Raw genomic sequence first — 19,838 nt, forward strand, 5'->3', positions numbered from 1 at the left:
GTAGTCCGCTCGACATGATGGTGATCTCTACTACTGATGGCGTGGAGACTTGTGATATTGTACCAAAGATCATGTTTGATGCTGAGGAGTCGGTAGTTGGCATGGTTCCTATTAGTAGTACTACTCCTTTGGAGGTGTCTTCGGAGGTAGCGGCGAGTTCGAGTGTGGTTAGTGATCAGTTGCAATTAGTTTCATCGGGATTGCAGTCTGAGCCACTCACTGAGGTTGGTGCATTTTATTGGCCTTACACTGTGAAGTATACTCATCAGTTTACCTTTGATGACCATGTTGATGAGATGATGATAGGTAGATTTACTTTGGTTTCTAGTGTTGGTCATCAGTTTTGGAATGGTTTGACTCCACCGGTAGAGAGTTGTGAGGCATATGACGTGGTGTTGGGTTTGGCGAGTGATAGCTGGATGGTTCATGATCAGGAGATTGGGGGTGATACTGCTGTTGTTGATGATTCAGTCGTAGTTCTTGTTTTCAATCCCTTGGCTATGCCATCTTCTCACTTAGCTAATGACCAGTCATAGTTGGTTGCATTATGTTTGCAGGATGAGTTGGTTGGTTCTTTTTACTGGCATTATATTTCAGAGTATATTCATCGGATTGCTTTTGATTCATGTATTCAGGAGTTGTTGGCAAATAGATTTGGTTTGAGTGATTGCTATCTATTGTGTGATGCCTATTGGCCGTCAACGGGGCATGGGAGTTATGGTGATGCCAGCATGGCTGGTGATCTGCAGAGACATGTTGACTCCAGTTAGTGTACAGTGTGTGGATTCTCTGCTCTTGGTGCAGTTTCATTTCGTAGTGTTCACCATTATTGCAAAGATGGGTTGTGCGCTCTATGTAGGCCAGTGGGATGTGTTGATGACATTTGCTATGTTGATAGTTTCAGTTGTCCTCTCTACTTGGGTTTTGATATTTTCAGAGTTAATGTTTCATGGGTTCCTAACTGTGGCAGTTATGGAGTTAGAGTTCAATTGAGCAGTGGTTCACGATTCATTCATGGATTCCTCTTGGTTATTTTGCAAAGGATTTTGCAGGAGCTTGCGTTGGTTGACTGCAGTACAGTTCATGACTTCATTTGGGATCCAGGTGGATTGACTGGGTTGTTGTTCAGCCATTGCTTGGGGACAAGCAATTTCAGGAAGGGCGGATTGTAATGTCCCCATTTTTGGCTGACCTCGTATAGCATGCCAGATTTGTCTATCCTCGACTCTCGTAGGCAAATGGTGTGGAGAGAGAGTCAATTCTGCGGATCAGATAGTCATATCTTGCTCTTGAAGAAGTGTTAAGAGGTTATATTTTATCATTATGTGATATTGGGGCCCACATGTTATAATTTTAATTTGAGTTGCACTTTTTATTTTATAAAATTACTTTATTATAAAAAAGTGCATTATAATGAGAAATTATAAAGGATGTTTCTAGAAGTTCTAGCAACTTCTTAGAAAAGTGAATAAATAGAGGGCTGGGCCTCTCATTTGGACATGCTTGGATTGGATAACTCTTCTACTTCTTCATTGTGAAGACATTTGTGGACTTTGGATCTGCAAATTATTCGATCTTTGGGAACGAATCACTCCCTTGGATTGGCGACTTTGAGGGTGTGAAATATCACCTGAATTGTTGCATAATTGGAGTTGGTATTCAACCATTGCATTGGAGCTTATTGAGAATTTGTTGTTAGGGTTTTTTTTTGGTTGGAATAAGGATTTCAGATTTTCCCTATCATTGGAGAAGCATTTGACAAGAGTTTGAAGATAGAAAAAGTGCATTTTCAGAATTGGCAAAGCAGGGTTCGGAACCACATAATTGCTCATATCTCCTCAACCCCTTGGAGTTATTTTTTATGGTTTTACAGGGTTACTACCTAACCCTAGGTGCCCATTTTCCTTGCATTTGGGGGTCCCAAAACCCTAATATTATTTTATTTCAGCAGCCGTATAGGTACGGCCTGGTACGGCCCTACTAGTTTGGGCAGCAGCAGCAAATTAAGGACAGTTTGGGGGTGTGGTTGGAGGTCTTCATCAACGATCTGCAGCAAAACGTGGTGTTCTTCCATAGTTCTTCAAACCAAGTTCTTGCATTCTGAAATATATGTCAATTTTTGGGTAAATTTGTTGTCATACAGTGATTGTAATAATCAGTCCAGAATTGGTAATAAAATAATTTCAGAATTTATTGCATTGTAATTGAAATATAGTTCAATGGCTTTATATATATTGTAATTCTGTGATTATATTCTGAAAGTATCAAATCTAAAATTACCATATTCTAAATATTGTTACTGTTACACGCCAAGTGTTTGACAAAATTCCTAAGTTCAGTTTGAGGGTTTCTATGGCCTTTATAGAGAGGGTCATTACACATTTCCTCGTAGGGCATCCCTTTTAGGGTTTTGATCTCCTTCATAAGGATTAATTGGTTGTAATTTCATTCATTCTATTTTGCACAAGCAAATTTGATCTTCTTATTTATCAAGAAAACCCTTCTCTCTCTCTACCTTTCTTTATTCCTTGTAACAAGTTATTTACATGTAGGATATCTAGGGATCTATGAATTTTTTCATCATCAAATTCTACACTACTCAAATTTTCACTCAATCAATCTTCTTGTCTCAGATTTGCTCTCTAAATTCCCTTAGGATCTCTTTTTTCTCAAATTGCTATGTGCTCTTGAATTCTATATGCAAGATATGTAATAATGTCTTCAAATTTTGATATTTACTTTCTTTTTCTTGATTTAGGTTCACCGTTAATGTTGTGTACTCAAGTAGGTGGAAGTCAATTGTCTTGGTCAACATTGTGCCTTTGAACTAGGTCTTCACTATACAACTTGGTATCTTCCATCTAACTCAACCTATACATTAGTTTAGCTTCTAAAGTAATTGGGCCATATTGCAATGCTCATTCAATATAGATGATTTTCTAGATGTTTGGCACTAACTATGTATATGATTCTTTTTGCACTGGTACTCTCATAGTATACATCAATTTAACTTTTTAATTAATCAGTCCATATTGCAATGCTCAATCAATATAGATAATTTTCTAGATATTTGGCACTAACTATGTATATGATTCTTTTTGCACTGGTCCTCTCATAGATCCATTCTTATGCATCTTTACTTATGAAAATATGAATTTTAGCACATTTTATGTTAGGAATTGACATAAGATTTGTCATTAGATATACAGTTCCATACATACCTTTCTCACTTAGTTTAAGATGATGTGATCACCTTCTCTATTGGATAGGGTGATCTCAACTCCATTTGTTTCACTACTTCTATCTTCTATATTTTTCTTCCATGTTTGATACATATCCTTCCTTGTTTGATCAATGTCCACTTTTTCTCTACCCTTGGTGTTGTTTTGATTTGTTGTTGGTACTTGAATAATGAAATATTTTTTGGAATGTCCAAACTTATGAAATTTGGAACATACATTGTTAGGTGCATGGTTTTGCCTTTGATTAGCCTAGTAGGGTTTTGTCTATGATCTACATTCATATTCTCTATGTCCATACTTTTAACAGTTGTAATAATATCCTTCAAATCTAGGTGTAGTAGATACACTCTTTATTCTTTACCTATACTCATGTATTTGATGTCCTTGCTTCTTGCAGTAAAAACAATAACCAATAAAATTAGGTTTAGGATTTTTCATACCATTTTCGCTTTGACAATTGTTTGTAGTATGACTAGATTTTCCACAGTGATAATTTGTGGGTTTTCCCTTTGACTTTTTATTTCTCAGTTCTTCATTTCTGGATTATTCTCCTTGCTCAATAGATGAATGTCCTAATCCAAAAGTGTTGAAAGATGAACTCATTATTTATTCAAAGTATTTCATTGCTTCCTTTTTCTTGTTGAATCTTTTCACATAATCTTTTTTATTTTTTTAGTTCATACTTCAGTAGATCCTTCTGTGATATTAGATTTTCTATTTCCACATCCTTTTTTTTTCAATTCTTTATTTGAAAGCATCAATAGATTGATCATGTCAAGTTATGTGTTGGTAAGATTTTGTACGTTAGATATCCTTTCTTCAATTCTAGTTGCCATTAGTCTTTTTTCTTCCTTAGCAAAAACCTTGTCTTCCTCAACTTTCTTCTTTTTCTTATTCACTTCACATTGTTATAAATGTTTAGAATAACTAAGAGGGGGATCAATCAGTTACTCAAGGTCTATATGTACCACTTGAACAATTAAACATTAAACACATAAATGTTATGTTGATCTTATGTATCATGTTCTTGCTTGGTTAGTACTATAAAATTGTCATAAACTTAACTTGCATTGCATAATGAAAAAATAATCACATGTAAAAAATTCATAAGATATTCATCACAATTTGGTACAATAATTTTATGTGGAAACCCAAATTGGGAAAAACCACTAGCAACATGTCACTCTTTTTCACTCTTTCAAAGTGAGCTATGTTAGGATACAACCTTGTTAAAGGTTACAATACACATTGTTAAATGTGACCTAGTTATAGGATTTAATCACCTTGTTAGGAGTGGCCTTGTAAGAGGAATTCAATCATTCTATTTAGAATGTCACATAGTTAAAGGATTTACATAGAATATTAAGTCTTCCAATAAATGTTAGGTCAACCTATGTTAAAAGGATTTCAATACAAACTATTTGCAATGATAACAAAAAAATAACAGTCTTTGATCTGTGTGATTATAACTCACTTTTTCTAGTTCAAATCTCTGTTCGATCCTTATGTTGGTTCAATGATAAACCTTTCATTGTCATCTCTTATCTTGATCTACTTGAACATCCTTTGAGCAATCAATCTACTCTTCTTATCACCACTTAACCCTTATGTTCAAATTCACTTATCAATAACAACATCTACAAGCTTTCTCTTTAGTTTTGCATCCACTCACTTGTGTGTTTCTTATTAGCATTATTCTGTATGACTTCCTTTGCATACAAAATAAGACTTCTTGATCCTTTGGGTCTTTGTGTGTGTGCTATCTTTTTTTGGCTCTCTACCTTCTTAAATAGGCAATTTGTGCTTTAAAATTTTTGACATCCACCATATATCTTAGGGTTTATGATCATATTCAACTTGATTCAATGTATATGTACAATTTCTTGATCATTCTCTAGAAACTTTTCTAGAATTCTTCTATTAGGTCTTTACCTAATCATCACCTTGAATTTAATGATCCAACTCATGAATCTAATCTTCAACACATTTTACATCTCCCAAGAAATCAACTAAGTCAGCTTGATCTTATGATTCCTTTGAATTTGATATTTTACTGTCACTTGACAATCACTGAAGTATTTAGTCATTGTTTAAGCTTTCTAGCTTGGCATAAACTAACTTTCTCAGTTGATGCTAATGCTCAGTCAACACTAGATTTTCTTGACATTAACTATGGCTTTTTTGACACTAGCATTACTCGACACTCCTTAGTATTTTCTCTTTTTCTTAGCTTGGCTTAGCTTTCTTGACATAAAAAATTATTTTGCTTTATCAAACTCTATCTAATCAAATATCCATTGTAACTTCCTTTTCATAACTTCAACCTTTCCTCTAGGTTCTATAGTTATAAGAAACTCTCAAATACTCTTCATCAATCAAATAGATATGAAATTTAGCTTAGGTAGCAATATGTCTCATCCATAGATTTGACATCAATGATAAAACAATAATTGTTCCAATTGTAAGTTTCAAACATACATATCCTTACTGATTGAATCTTATATTCCCTTTTTAGTCCCCTGACTTGTTCATTCAATACTCTATTCTTGTTTAGTAGATCTGTAGATGTTGATTCATTTGATTTCAAATAGTCCATCAATTTCAACTTATTCATAATGAATTTTTTTAATCATAAATAGCTAATGTCTTTCACCTTTTTAGGGATTTCTTCAAATCTTGTCTTGTTCTCTCAAGTTTTTGCAATAAAAGTTGAATGTCAATCACCTGCTTGTTGATAGTTTTGTCCAATTTAAAAGCCTCCATCTCTAAGATCTAAAATCAAAGTTGTTAAGCTTCTCCAAGAGAACTTATCTTTGATACCAATTGTTGAAAGTCTAAATTTGAAACCAAGATATTGAGAGGAAGGTGAACCAGGATCTATAACCCTTTAACCTTTTCCATAATACTTGTGCATTCACCACATGTACCATTTCATATCCAATTAAGAGTAATAACATATAGATCTAATCTATCAATCACATGCATGAAAATTAATCACATGACATAAAGATTTTGGTTACCTAGGAACACTTCAAAATGAAGGTAAAATTGGGGTGGGGATGACACCCACAAATCTTCACTACTATAGTAATTAAGTTAACCTATTAGGGTTATAATGTTTGAGAATATCCAATGATCTACCCTATGAGAGGTTTTCCCTATCAAAATATTTTGATACTATTAGATCTAACCTTGTTAGAGGATTTTGCACTTACCAAAAAGTAAGAACTTTGTTAGGAGATTTACAAATATCTATAAAGACCACTTTGTTAAGAGATTTTTTCATGTCTCAATCTATTAAAATTGATTCATTACCTGATCCTCGATATGCTTTGATAAATTGATGTTGGATATCCTCCTTCCAATATGATATTTTATCTCTTATCTAATTTATCTTTTCTTCCCTTCGTTGCTTGACTAGGTCACTTGCTCTATTCTGAAATAATAGAACTATTTGCCTCTTTTGTAATGTTCACACATTTACACTTGAATTTTATGAATAGCCTATTCAGTCCTTTGTATCTTCATACACTTCACCATACCATACAAAACTATGTTAAGTTATACCCTAATTAAATATTTCATAAAAAGTTTTCTAGACACTTCCTTGTTTTGCCTCTCCATCTAATTCATTCATCATAGAATATAGGGATATGTGATCCACATCATAAAATATGTAAAAATATTTGTAACAAACTCTACAAGTATTAAATGTCATGTCCATGTTAAGATGAAATGGTTTACCTCAAAGTTTTCATCATTCCTAACTTGAATGTAAATTATGCATTGCTTGGCACTTACTAATTTTGACACTCGACACTCATTGTATATGCTACTGATGCTTGGTCTTTACTATGCTCGACACCTTCTATGTAACTCTACTTCAATGTACTTGACCTACTCAATTAACATTAGACTTGGCTTATATTGAAAATACCCAATGATCATGAAATTTCTTAGCTCCTATAGAGCTTAGTATATACATGTCTTAACATGACTCAGTCTATATAGAGTAGCTCAGTCATAGTGATGATTGTCTGACTCTACCTAGTATATGCATAGTGATGACTGTCTGACTCTTCCTAGTATATGACTAAGTGTTTGACATAAATAGAAAACAATAGTTAGAGATATCAATATTTTTAACTTGGTATATACATGAAGTCTATTCCAATACTTGGTATATTAAGTTAATAGTTTACCACAAAGACTATTTTGAATGCTATTGTGAAGTTTGATTTGTGTACTAAGCTTGTGATTGGGAAGCTATAAGCATTAAGTTTCTGGAAAAGTGTTTTAAGAACATATAGGATAACTAGTTATTATTGAATCACCCCCCCTCTCAATTATCTAACAATCTAATGCAAATAAATGCTCTTTGTCTTGTGTGTGATATGTAAATGTGATTATAAAATTGAACTAGTTGACTAAATGAGATATGAAATGTAGATCTAAGTGCTAAATGGATCCAATCAACCCAATTAAGATGTGAAATTATGTTTAAAATGAAAATTGAAATGAAACATAGGAGACTCACCTTAAAATGTGTAGAGGAAAGTGCATTTTTCCCTAAAAAGTGCAGATCTAAGCCTGATTCTCAAATTTTTTCATTCAACCCCTGATTAAAATAGATAACCCAAAAACTAATTTTTCTTCCAAGCCCTTTGGAATGGGTTGACTTGGAGGAAAATTTTATGGACATCAATCCATGAGGTCATTATGTTCCTGAGGCCCTATACCTAGGTCAACCCAAATTTTTCTAGAAGCTTTAAAAAAGTTATTTCTAGATCTATAACCAAAATTTTCCATCATGTTCTTGCACATGGTAGATTCATCTTTTCATTTTTTTGGATGATAAATTGCCTTGGTCAAGCCCTAGATTGAGGAATCAAGCTTAAATTAAAATTTAAATGTATCTAAAGGAAAATTAGATAAATGTAGTAATTCACCTTTCTTGTAAAAACCCTTGCCAATAAGGATTTTGCCTTATTGTATGTTGTAAATGTTGAATTTAGTATGTAAAAAGTAGTACATCACCACAATTGCAATAGATCTATGAAAATCACATCATGGATTGATGGATGTAAGTGTGCATCAATGAAAAGGATGATGCATGCCTCAATGTATATATCCTCCCTTGATGGCTAACAAATTCTAGATCTTGTAAAGGAAATACTCACTAAGGATCCTTGAATGCTTGAATGCCTTGAACATTTCAATTGCTTGATGTCTTGTTTGTAGATACGTATGAATTTTAAAATGAAGATTCCAAGAATCCTAGTTTATTATTTTTCATGTGGGAAAATAATACAAGCTAACTAGGAAACAAAATTAAATGATTGGAGACCTCAATGCACTTCAAGCCCTGCACTCCCAAATCTATAGGGAACAAGTCAACCTAGTTGACCTCTTCCTAGAATATTTTGACCTAAGACTAACATATTCCCAAGGAAACACTCGAGGAGAGATCCAAAAGACCCAAGAGGAGGTATAGATGGAACCAGAAGAAGCAAAAAGAAATGCCACATTAAGCATAGATTCATCCATGGTCAAAGAGGTCTCTATGGAATGGGTGTTAAAAGGTCTTAAAATTATGGGTACTTCCACTTTAAGTGTTGGAATTAAAGATAGAGTAACTGAGAGAGGGGGTGAATCAGTTACTAACAAGAATTAATCCACAAATCTCTTAGATGTCTTAATGATCTAGTTACTACTTTTACTTGGTACACAAATGCTGTAACTCGGTAAATTAAACTATTGCTTTCTTTTTAAGCATTCATGCATGTAACTAAAAATAAAGTGAACACAAGAGACACCAGATTTAACATGGAAACCCAATATGGGAAAAACCACCAAGTAACTAGTCACCAATTTTTTATTCTTCTAAAGTGAGCCTTGTTAAGAGCCAACCCTATTAAAGGTTACAATACACACTATTAGGTGTGACCCTGTTAGAGGATTTAATAACCCTGTTAGGAGTGGCCTTGCTAGAGGTCTTTAGAACAATTCAACTAAATGTCACCTTGTTAGAGGATTTACAAAATGGTTGTTCAACCAACTCTGTTAAGAGATTTGAAATCACTGCTACAATGGTTAGAAAGTAACAATGAATTGACCTGAACAAGATGCAACTAAATTTGGTAGATACAGGTCTTTGTTCAACATCATTAGATCCTCCTTGATCAAATATGACTCTGCTCCTCAATGATCTCTGATCATCCTTCAAATTTGCTTCCACAGTAATCAGTCTTCATATCTTATTTATTCCACTCTTCATACACACATTTCATAATTTGCAACTTGACCTCTTACTTATACCATTCAGATTGTCAAGTCGGCCCATTTACATGTTACATTTACCAATAAACCATTCATCATTCGGCTACAGATATTACTCTTAAAAAAATAAACGTTATTTCATAAGACAATGAAATCCTTTACTGGTCGACCTTGCTTGATAAATACTGCTTCTAGAAATTTCCTGAGTTAACTATCTTGACTCGGTTAACATTGCAATATCCTTAAAATCCTTTCGCTACTGAGTTTTCTCGGTAAGAACTAAATCTTCCAAATTACCTTTGATGATTGAGTGAAGTCGGTAAGAACTGTTTCTTCCACATTATCTTTGATGATCGAGTGAACTCAGTAAGAATTTTTTTTCAAGTTACCTTTGATGACTGAGTGAACTCAGTAAGAATTGTTTTTGTCATATTTTCTTCGATTACCAAGTGAGCTTGGTAAGAACTAAATTTCTTTGATTACCTTGAAAGCTTGTTGATCAACTATCTACTTGGTAGACACTGCAAACTATCTTTACTAACCTTTTGAGCTCGGTAGACACTGTTTATTGCCTTCCTGACCTTCTAAGCTCAGTAGACATTGTCTTTTGCATTGCTAACCTTCTGAGTTCGGTAGACACTATCTAATGATTGATATGACATTTGTGTGACATCAAAGACAACACACCATTGAACAACTGTATCCAATAATCTCCCTCTTTGGCATTGATGGTAACACAACATGTCATAGCAGAATAAAATTTGAAAACAAGTCTTTTAATGATAGAATACTCCCTCTTTCATAATAATCTCTCCCTCTTACACAAACTCTTATTATTTGCAAATTTTAGAAAGATATGACAGATATGATAGTATATATTCTCCCTCTTTGACAACACATGCCAAAGATAACTCAAAAAAACTGAGTAACATTTTACATGATGTTCTGATTCATATGCAATGTCGTTATTGGTTTGTTGCATCAATTGATAGATCTTCAATTCTATTCCTGTTGATGCATTACTAAAACTATATTTTAGTGAGCTTCAGATAGGGGAATGACCCCTAACTTACCTCTTAGATACAAGAATGCATCCTTAGGTAAGGGCTTTGTGAATATGTCAACAATTTGTTCCTTTGTATGCACATATTCCAATCTTATTTCCTTTTCTTGCACCAATCCTCTAAAAAAGTGATACTTTATGGCAATATGCTTGGTTTTTGAATGCATCGCTAGATTCTTGGAGATGTTAATTGCACTTGTGTTATCACAAAACATAACAACTACTTCTTTGATTTCTTGCTTCATACCTTCCAATAATTGTTTAAACCACACAATGTTTGAGCAATTTACTGCTACTGCAACATATTCAGCCTCTGCTGTGGATTGAGATGTACAATTCTACTTTTTGCTTGTCCAAGAAACCAACCTTTTTCCAAGAAAGAAAGCTTCTCCACTTGTGCTCTTTCTATCATCAATATTTCCTACCCAATCTACATTAGTGAACACCTTTAAATCCAATTTTCCTCCAAGTTTATACCATAATCCATAATCTTCAGTTCCTTTTAAGTAACTAATGATCCTTTTGATTGCCATCATGTGATTTTCTTTTGGTTTTGCTGACAATCTTGCTACAATCCCTACTGCAAGGGCAATGCCTAGTCTTGTGTGCACTACATATTGCAACTTTCCAATCATAGATCTATACAACATTTGATCCACTTCCCTTGATTCATCATCCTTGGTGAGTTTTAATCCAATACACATAGGAGTTCCAACTAGTTTGCATCCTTCCATACCAAAAAAATTTAGTATCTCCTTGATGTATTTAGATTGAGTGATGTAAATGCCATTCTTATTCTGCTAAATTTGAAGACCAACAAAGAAGTTTATCTCACCAAACATTGACATTTCAAATTCTTTGTTCATTTGTTCTGAAAATTCTTTGCAAAGATCATCATTTCATGAGAACAAAGTATCATCTACAAATATTTCTACCAAAACAATCTTATTATCTGATCCTTCCTTTATGTACAAATTGCTATTGTCATTAATTCTTTGAAAACCAATCTAAATAAGATAGTTATGCAACCTTTCATACCATGCTTTAGGGGCTTGTTTCAGACCATATAATGCTTTATGAAATTTGCAGACCATGTCATTCTTGTCTGGATCAACAAAACCTTTAGGCTACTCAATGTAAACCTCTTCCTCCAATATGCCATTGAGAAATGCTGACTTGACATCCATCTGATAAACTTTGTATCCTTTTAATGCAGCATATGCAAGTAAGGTTCTAACACCTTCCAATCTTGCAATAGGAGAAAAATTTTCTCCATAGTCTATACCTTCTTCTTGAGAGTATCCCTTGCATACTAGTCTAGCTTTGTTCCTTGATACCTTACCATCTTCATTTAGTTTGTTTCTGAATACCCACTTTGTTCCAATCACATTCTTGTCTTTGGGTCTAGGTACAAGAGTCCATGTTTTTTTTTTCTCTATCTATTCTATCTCTTCATTCATAACTTCAATCCAACTTTCATTGTCTAGTGCATCTTTGACATTTCTAGGTTCAAAATTAGCAAGTAAACAAGTGCCTTTCAACTTACTTCTTGTCATTGTTCCTTCTGATTTATCACCAATGATCCGATCTGGTGCATGATTCTTTCTAACATACTTGGCTAACATGGGCTCCTTTCCTTTGAATGACTTGCATTATTATCCTTCTGTATCTCAACTTCTAAATCTGATTCTGGTTGCTCGGGCTCGGTAGATGCTAACTCGATAGCTTCTGTTTGTAATTCAAGTGCTTGCAGCTCGATGGATGCTGACTCGATTTGAAATTCTTGTGACTCAATAATTGAAGACTTTGGAGTTGAGGATTCTTGATTGATAGGTATACTTGGTATTGTATTGGGTTCAATGTAAACAAATCTTCTATAGTCTTCAAGTTCCTTCTTGCTTTCTTCTTCTATTCTTTCTACGAACTCATCAACTTTCACATGTGCACTTTCTATGACTTTGTGAGTAGATAAGTTCAAACATCTATATGCTTTTCTTTTGCAAGAGTATCCCAAAAATATTCCTTCATCACTTTTTACATCAAATTTACCTTTTTCTAGATTCTTTCAAAATGTAACATTTGCTTCCAAATACTTTTAGATAACTTACATTGGGTTTGTAGCAATACCACAATTCATAGGGTGTTTTGAATGAGTCATTTTTCAGCTATACTCAGTTCAAGGTATGAACTGTAGTGCTGATAGCTTCCTTTCAATATTTGATAGCAATTTCTTTCTCAATCATTAAGGTTCTTGCATAGTCCATTATAGATCTATTCCTTCTTTCAGCTATTCCATTTTGTTCAGGAGTTCTAGGTGTTGAAACCTATCTTTTGATTTCCCTTTCAATGCAAAAGTTATTAAACTCATGTGAAATGAATTCACCACCTCTGTCAGACCTTAAGCATTTTAGTCTTTTTCCTATTTCCTTTTCTACTCTGGCCAAATACCATTTGAACTTTTCAAATGCTTCTGATTTCTCTCTAAGGTACATGATAGTCATCATTCTTGAATAATCATCAACAAACAGAATGAAGAATTTTTCACTAGTATAACTTTCAATGCCAATAGGTCCACACAAATTAGTATGCACAATTTCTAGAACTTCATCAATCTAATAGTTCTTGCTTTTAAAACTAGTCTTTCCCATTTTACCAATTTGATAGTTCTTGCATAGACCAACCTCAAGTTTCTTTATGTTAGGAATACCTCTTACTTTCTTGAATTTACTGATTTTTATTAAATTTTCAAAGTTTACATGACACAACCTCCTATGCCATAACCAACTTTCTTCAATTTGAGTAATGAAACATGAAAATTCACCAAGTTCAAGATAAAATAAGTTACCTTTTGTTTGAGTACTAGATCCAATCAGCTTTCCTTTGCCATCTAGAAACCCTACTTTTCCATGCATAAATTCTACTTTGAATCCATTATTGAGTAGTTGTGCCACTCAACAAATTATTCTTTAGTCCTTCTACCCAATATGCATTATCACATACAAGTTCCTTGGTTAGTGAGATTCTTCCTTTTCCTCTTATACAACAAGGTTCATTGTTAACAAATCTTACACTGCCACCATCATAGTCGTCAAAGTATTCAAACTTAGTCTTATCACCAATCATGTGATGAGAACAACCACTATCTATGATCCATGTATCATTTTTGCTCATATGAGAAATGAGTGCCATTTCCTCATCATTTTCAAACTCATCTTTCACAGCAATGTAGTCAATTTCATCTTCTTCTTCATCATCAGAATCATTAGAATCTTTAGCCATAAAATGTGTTTTCTTACCTTTATCCTTGAATGATTTGAAGTCTTTCTTGCCACTGTACTTGTGACTTTTCTTCTCATCTTTCTTTTGCTTATTTGGGCACCTAGCAGCAATATGTCCAATTTTTCACAAGAGAAATAGATTAGAGGAACCTTACCTTTGTATTTCCCTTTGTCTCTTGAATATTTTCTTGGTAGTAGAGCTTCAACCACCTCAAGATCACTGTCTAAACTTTGTTCTGATTCTTCATCACTATCTGATTGTGGATCCTTCATCTTTTTCCCTTTTTCTTTGAGTGAAAGTTTGGCTTCAAATGCTGATTCAACATTCTTAGCAATTGGAACATAATTGTCATAGTTGTCTAGCTCAAATGTAGTCAATCTTTCAACTATGAACTCTAAATTTATTTTATGATTTGCCTCACATCTCCTTTCTTGAATTGCAGAGACTTTGATTACATAAATAGGAAGTAGAATTCTAAGAACTTTACTTATAATTGTCTCCTCACTGATATCTCCTCCGCATGCTTTGATTGCACTAACACATGCTTTAACTCTTTCAACATACTTTGCAATGTTTTCATCCTCTCTCATCATCATTTGATCAAATTGCCCTCTCAAACTTTTTTCTTTGACTCTTCTTACATTATCATCTCCTCCATAGATTTTTTTCAGCTTGTTCCACATTTCAAAGGAAATTTTGCAATCCTTGATGTCATCAAATTCTTTATAACTCAGAGCAAATGCTATATCTATCATCATGTTATTGTGAGTCTTCTTTTTAGCAATATCATTGACAAATAATGTACCAGAAGATTCTTCATATTTTTCATCAAGGTATTTCAGCCCTGTATCACCAATAGAAGCTAGATAAAGCCTCATCAATCATTACCATGCTAAGAAGTTGTCCCTATTAAGTCTTGGAATTTCCCTTTTGTAAGACATCCTAATCTTTAGCTTAAATCCTTGAAATCTTTTCCTGAAAGCACCAAAAGTTCTAATACCAATTGTTGGAATTAAAGATAGAGTAACTGAGAGGGGGGGTGAATTAGTTACTAACAAAAATTAATCCACAAATCCCTTAGATGTCTTAATGATCTAGTTACTACTTTTACCTGGTAGACAAATGCTGAAACTTGGTAAATTAAACTATTATTTTCTTTTCTAGCATTCATGCATGTAACTAAAAATAAAGTGAACACAAGAGACACTAGATTTAATGGGGAAACTCAATATGGGAAAAACCACCAAGTAACTAGTCACCAATTTTTCACTCTTCTGAAGTGAGCCCTATTAGGAGCCAACCCTATTAAAGGTTACAATACACACTGTTAAGTGTGACCCTGTTAGAGGATTTAATCACCCTGTTAGGAGTGGCCTTGCTAGAGGTCTTTAGAACAATTCAACTAAACTATCACCTTGTTAGAGGATTTACAAAATGGTTGTTAAACCAACTCTGTTAAGAGATTTGAAATCATTGCTACAATGGTTAGACTGAACAAGATGCAACTGAATTTGTTGGATACATGTCTCTATTCAGTATCATTAGATCCTCCTTGATCAAATATGACTCTGCTGCTCCTCAATGATCTCTGATCATCCTTCAAATTCACTTTCATAGTGATCAGTCTTCATATCTTATTTATTCCACTCTTCATACACACATTTTAGAATTTGCAACTTGACCTCTCACTTATACCAATCAGATTGTCAAGTCGGCTCATTTACATGTTAGATTTACCAATAAACCATTCATCAATCGGCTACAGATATTACTATTAAACAAATAAACATTATTTCATAAGAAAATAAAATCCTTTACTGGTCGACCCTACTTGGTAAATACTGATTTTGGAAATTTCCTGAGTTAACCATCTTGACTTGGTTAACATTGCAATATCCTTAAAATCCTTTGGCTACCAAGTTTTCTCGGTAAGAACTAAATCTTCCAAATTACCTTTGATGACCGAGTGAACTCGGTAAGAACTATTTCTTCCACATTACCTTTGATGACCGAATGAACTCAATAAGAATTGTTTCTGTCAAGTTACCTTTGATGACCAAGTGAACTCAGTAAGAACTGCTTCAGTCATATTTTCTTCAATTACCAAGTGAGCTCGATAAGAACTAAATTTCTTTGATTACCCTAAAAGCTTAGTGATCAACTATCTACTCGATAGAAACTGCAAACTATCTTTACTAACCTTTTGAGCTCAATAGACACTGTTTATTGCCTTGCTAACCTTTTGAGCTCGGTAGACACTATCTTTTGTCTTGCTGACCTTCTGACCTCGGTAGACACTATCTAATGACTGATATGACATTTGTGTGACATCAAAGACAACACACCATTGAAAAATTGTATCCAACATTAAGATGATATATCTACCCCCACTTTAGCAAGAGTATGAGTTGCCTCAAACTCATGGTAGAGTAGATCAAAAGAAAAATTCACTCTTATCATCACTAAGGATACAAATAAACCATGAAGCCCCCAAGAGAATTGAGTCTATATCATATACAAAATAATAATAAGAGAGATATCACTATAAGAAAGTGTAATCAACTTGCCCAATAAGGTTTTTGTGCCTTGTTGTGAACTACACAAGAAAAGGGGGGAATATTCTAATTCATAAGAGATGACATTGAATGGTTTAGAAAGTGTACCTAACATGCTAGTCAACCCATCAAAGATGAATTGAATGGTATAGAAAGTGTGTGTTGCATGCTAGTCAATCCATCAAAAAGATACATCTTCAAGGGAACTCCATGTTCCAAAAAGAAGAATCACAAAATGACCTAGGCATAATGATGTGTGTGTGTTTCCTTAAGGGATCAAAAATAAGATTAATGTGATGATCCTTTTTGTTAGAATAAATTAATAACTTGATTATTAATTCATCTTGACTTGATCAGTAGGTTACATTTAGTTATCTCTTAACATAACACTTTCATACATTAGGGACATTTAATAATCATACTAATTATTAAATGATTTCTTTTTAGGGTTTCTTATTTTAGGTTACTAGATCTCCTATATTAGGATTTATCATTGTATAATTTATTCATTCATTTGATCTAATAATATAATCTTTCATACTTTGGATCCCAAACCCTTGATTTTTTATTCCATTCTTCTTGGTGATATGTTATCTTTGCATGTAGGTGACCTTGGCTTCATGAAGTTGGATTGAAAAATTCTACATGGTATCAAAGTGTTAACCTACTGCAACTTCTTTTGGTTCAAAGAATTTTGGAGTAATGGGGACTTGCTAGGAAAAATTATAGTTTTGATTTTTTTTTATTAAATAGAGGGTCAATTTTTTTGGTGCACTTTGAGCCTAAAAACCCCTATTCCATATACAATTTGTCAAGTTTAGAAAATGTTGACTTCTATGGCAATTATTTTTTTCCTATACAACCCAAGGCAGTGATATTTATTTTTTTCTAAAAAACAAATTTTGAAAATTCCAAAAAAAGTATCATTCAAAAAGTGTGTAATTTAAACAAAAAGAAGTTTAAAAAGTGCATGCAACACACTTTTTAAAAAGTGCATGAAAAATACTTTATAGTGTATGTACTTCCTTGGAGTTTGCTAAAGGTATGCCCATATCAACAATACACAGGGAAAGAGGGGCACGTCTACGTCAATGTTTGTAGCAGTGCTAGGTCAACTTATGTTAGCAATTTTTCCACATCAACAAAAAGCCACTTCATCTATACAATTAGTGCCAAATCATCTGGGGCCCACATGCCACATCAATATGACACATTAGTGTCATGTCAACAAGTTTTTTTTACATTTTGTGGTCATAAAACCATCAAATTTAGGACATAAATCTGATTATGTTATCATTGCATGGCCCCTTCAATGCCTTTTTGGCCCTTACAAAGCACCTTTCGATTGGTTCATTGCAACATGCTCATACGGAGTCCATTTTTCACAAACAAGATATCATCAAAAATTTCGTTGTAAGACCATCATGATAGTGCATGTGCTTTTTACTTTTGATACAATTTGGTTGTATGCTTATGTAGTCAAAGTTAGGGGTTCTATTTTTCACTTGGGAGATATATCTTGAGCATTAAGACTCCATTTTTTTAAATCTTTACATCATTGGAAATTGTGTTCTATACTCTTTCTATTAATGTTGGTTTTTCTTCTACATTCTACACCAGCTACATTCTATTCATTTTTTAAAATATTTTTTCACTTGGGTGGGTATCTTGGTTGTTTCAGGTCCAGGGATTATTTCCGTTACATGGGATGACTCATCTTGGCCTATACTTTCGATTGTACAAGGCATGTCTCTTTTGATCTTTGTTTATATATTTTGTAAGAATTTTTATAATGCACTAAGATAAATTATCTTTTTCCATATGTATTCTTGTTTTAGTTGTTTTCCTTATTTTTCCTAATTTTGATTCAAGTAGTATAATTTGAGGGCACTCATACATATTACTATGTTCTTGAGATCTACCATATCTTTTGCCTTATTATACATGCACTAATCTAATTAAGGGTCATATGGGGTTGGTGATTGCCAATGTTTTCCATCTACCTTTTCTAGTGAGTATTATTTCCATGAAATTATCCTCATGATGTGTCTAAGATTGATCACCTCGTGACATTATTATGTATATTTTCTAAATCTTAATTGTGGTTCCTAGACATGTAGTTCTTATTGGCCACTTTTTAAGTTGCATGTCACCTCACCCTTTTCTGCATTAAGGGGGTTTCTCCAATTGCTTCTTATGCTTCCTTGGATCAATGGAGTGAGCTATGTATATAGTCTTTGTCTCTCAATATTGGGCAAATGCAATGGCTAGGTATCTATGCATTTTAGTGAGTTGGATTATTTACCATATGGAAAATTTTCATTTCATTCCTATTTTGTAGGCAACCTTCCATGTTCAATTTATCATCTCTTCAATCTTTGGTGTTATATGCCATTTATATGTTTGAGTTTAGTTATTTTCCTTTGTTTTCCTCCTAATTTGAGTAGTGTCATTTGAGGACACTCATCTAGATTATAGTCTTCTCTACCTGGTTAGGTTCTATTTTAGTGGTGGTTCTTTAGATTGTAGTTAATTTTTATAGATATTTGTAACTTATTCATGCTTCAATGGTGTTCTTCATGATCATTCTTTTGTTCCTATTTTCTACAACATTTTCTAGTTTGGAGGCTTTTGCAGTCCTTCACTAGTTTTCAGCATATTTTCCATCTCTTCTTGGAGTAAAGTTTTTCCCATGAGGTTTTATCTATTTCTCCTCTTTACAAATATTTTTCTTGTGACTAGGTACCTCATCAATTCATGTTGTTAGGACCCAAGTTTTCTTTTTGTATTGTAGTTTCCTTTTCTTTTTATGCATTATTTGTATTTGTATCGTCACTCATCTTAAGGAGGGTGTTAGAATAAAGTAATAACTTGATTACTAAATCAACTTGACTTCATCCTTAAGTTACCTCTATTTCTCTTTTAAGATATCACTTTCATACATTAGTGACATTTAATAATTATATTAATTATTAAATTATTACTTTTTAGGTTTTCTTATTTTCGATTACTAGATCTCCTATATTAGGATTGATCTTGCATACTTTATTCATTCACTTGTTTTGATAATATAATATTTAATATTTTTAGATCCAAAACCCTTTCTTTATTATTCCATTCTTCCTGGTGATAGGTTATCTTTGCATCTTAGTGATCTTGGCTTCATGAAGTTGGATTGACAACTTCTACACTTTCTACTAAGTGAGATTAAAATGATCCTAGAATGTAAATGAAGATCTTTAAAAATTTAATTCTTCATTATTTTTTTAAAAAAAACTTGTAAATACCATGATGTCATACTATTAGTTATTGGAATATCATCCATAATTCCTCTATGCATCAAAATCCTATGATGGATGGTATATTTACATATGCTCAAGTTCGGGCATGATCTACATGGGGTTCTCATTTCCCCAACAT

The sequence above is a fragment of the Cupressus sempervirens genome, chromosome 10 (assembly GCF_028749045.1).
Source record: "Cupressus sempervirens isolate cs-2001-9-10 chromosome 10, ASM2874904v1, whole genome shotgun sequence".
NCBI classification, from domain to species: domain Eukaryota; kingdom Viridiplantae; phylum Streptophyta; class Pinopsida; order Cupressales; family Cupressaceae; genus Cupressus; species Cupressus sempervirens.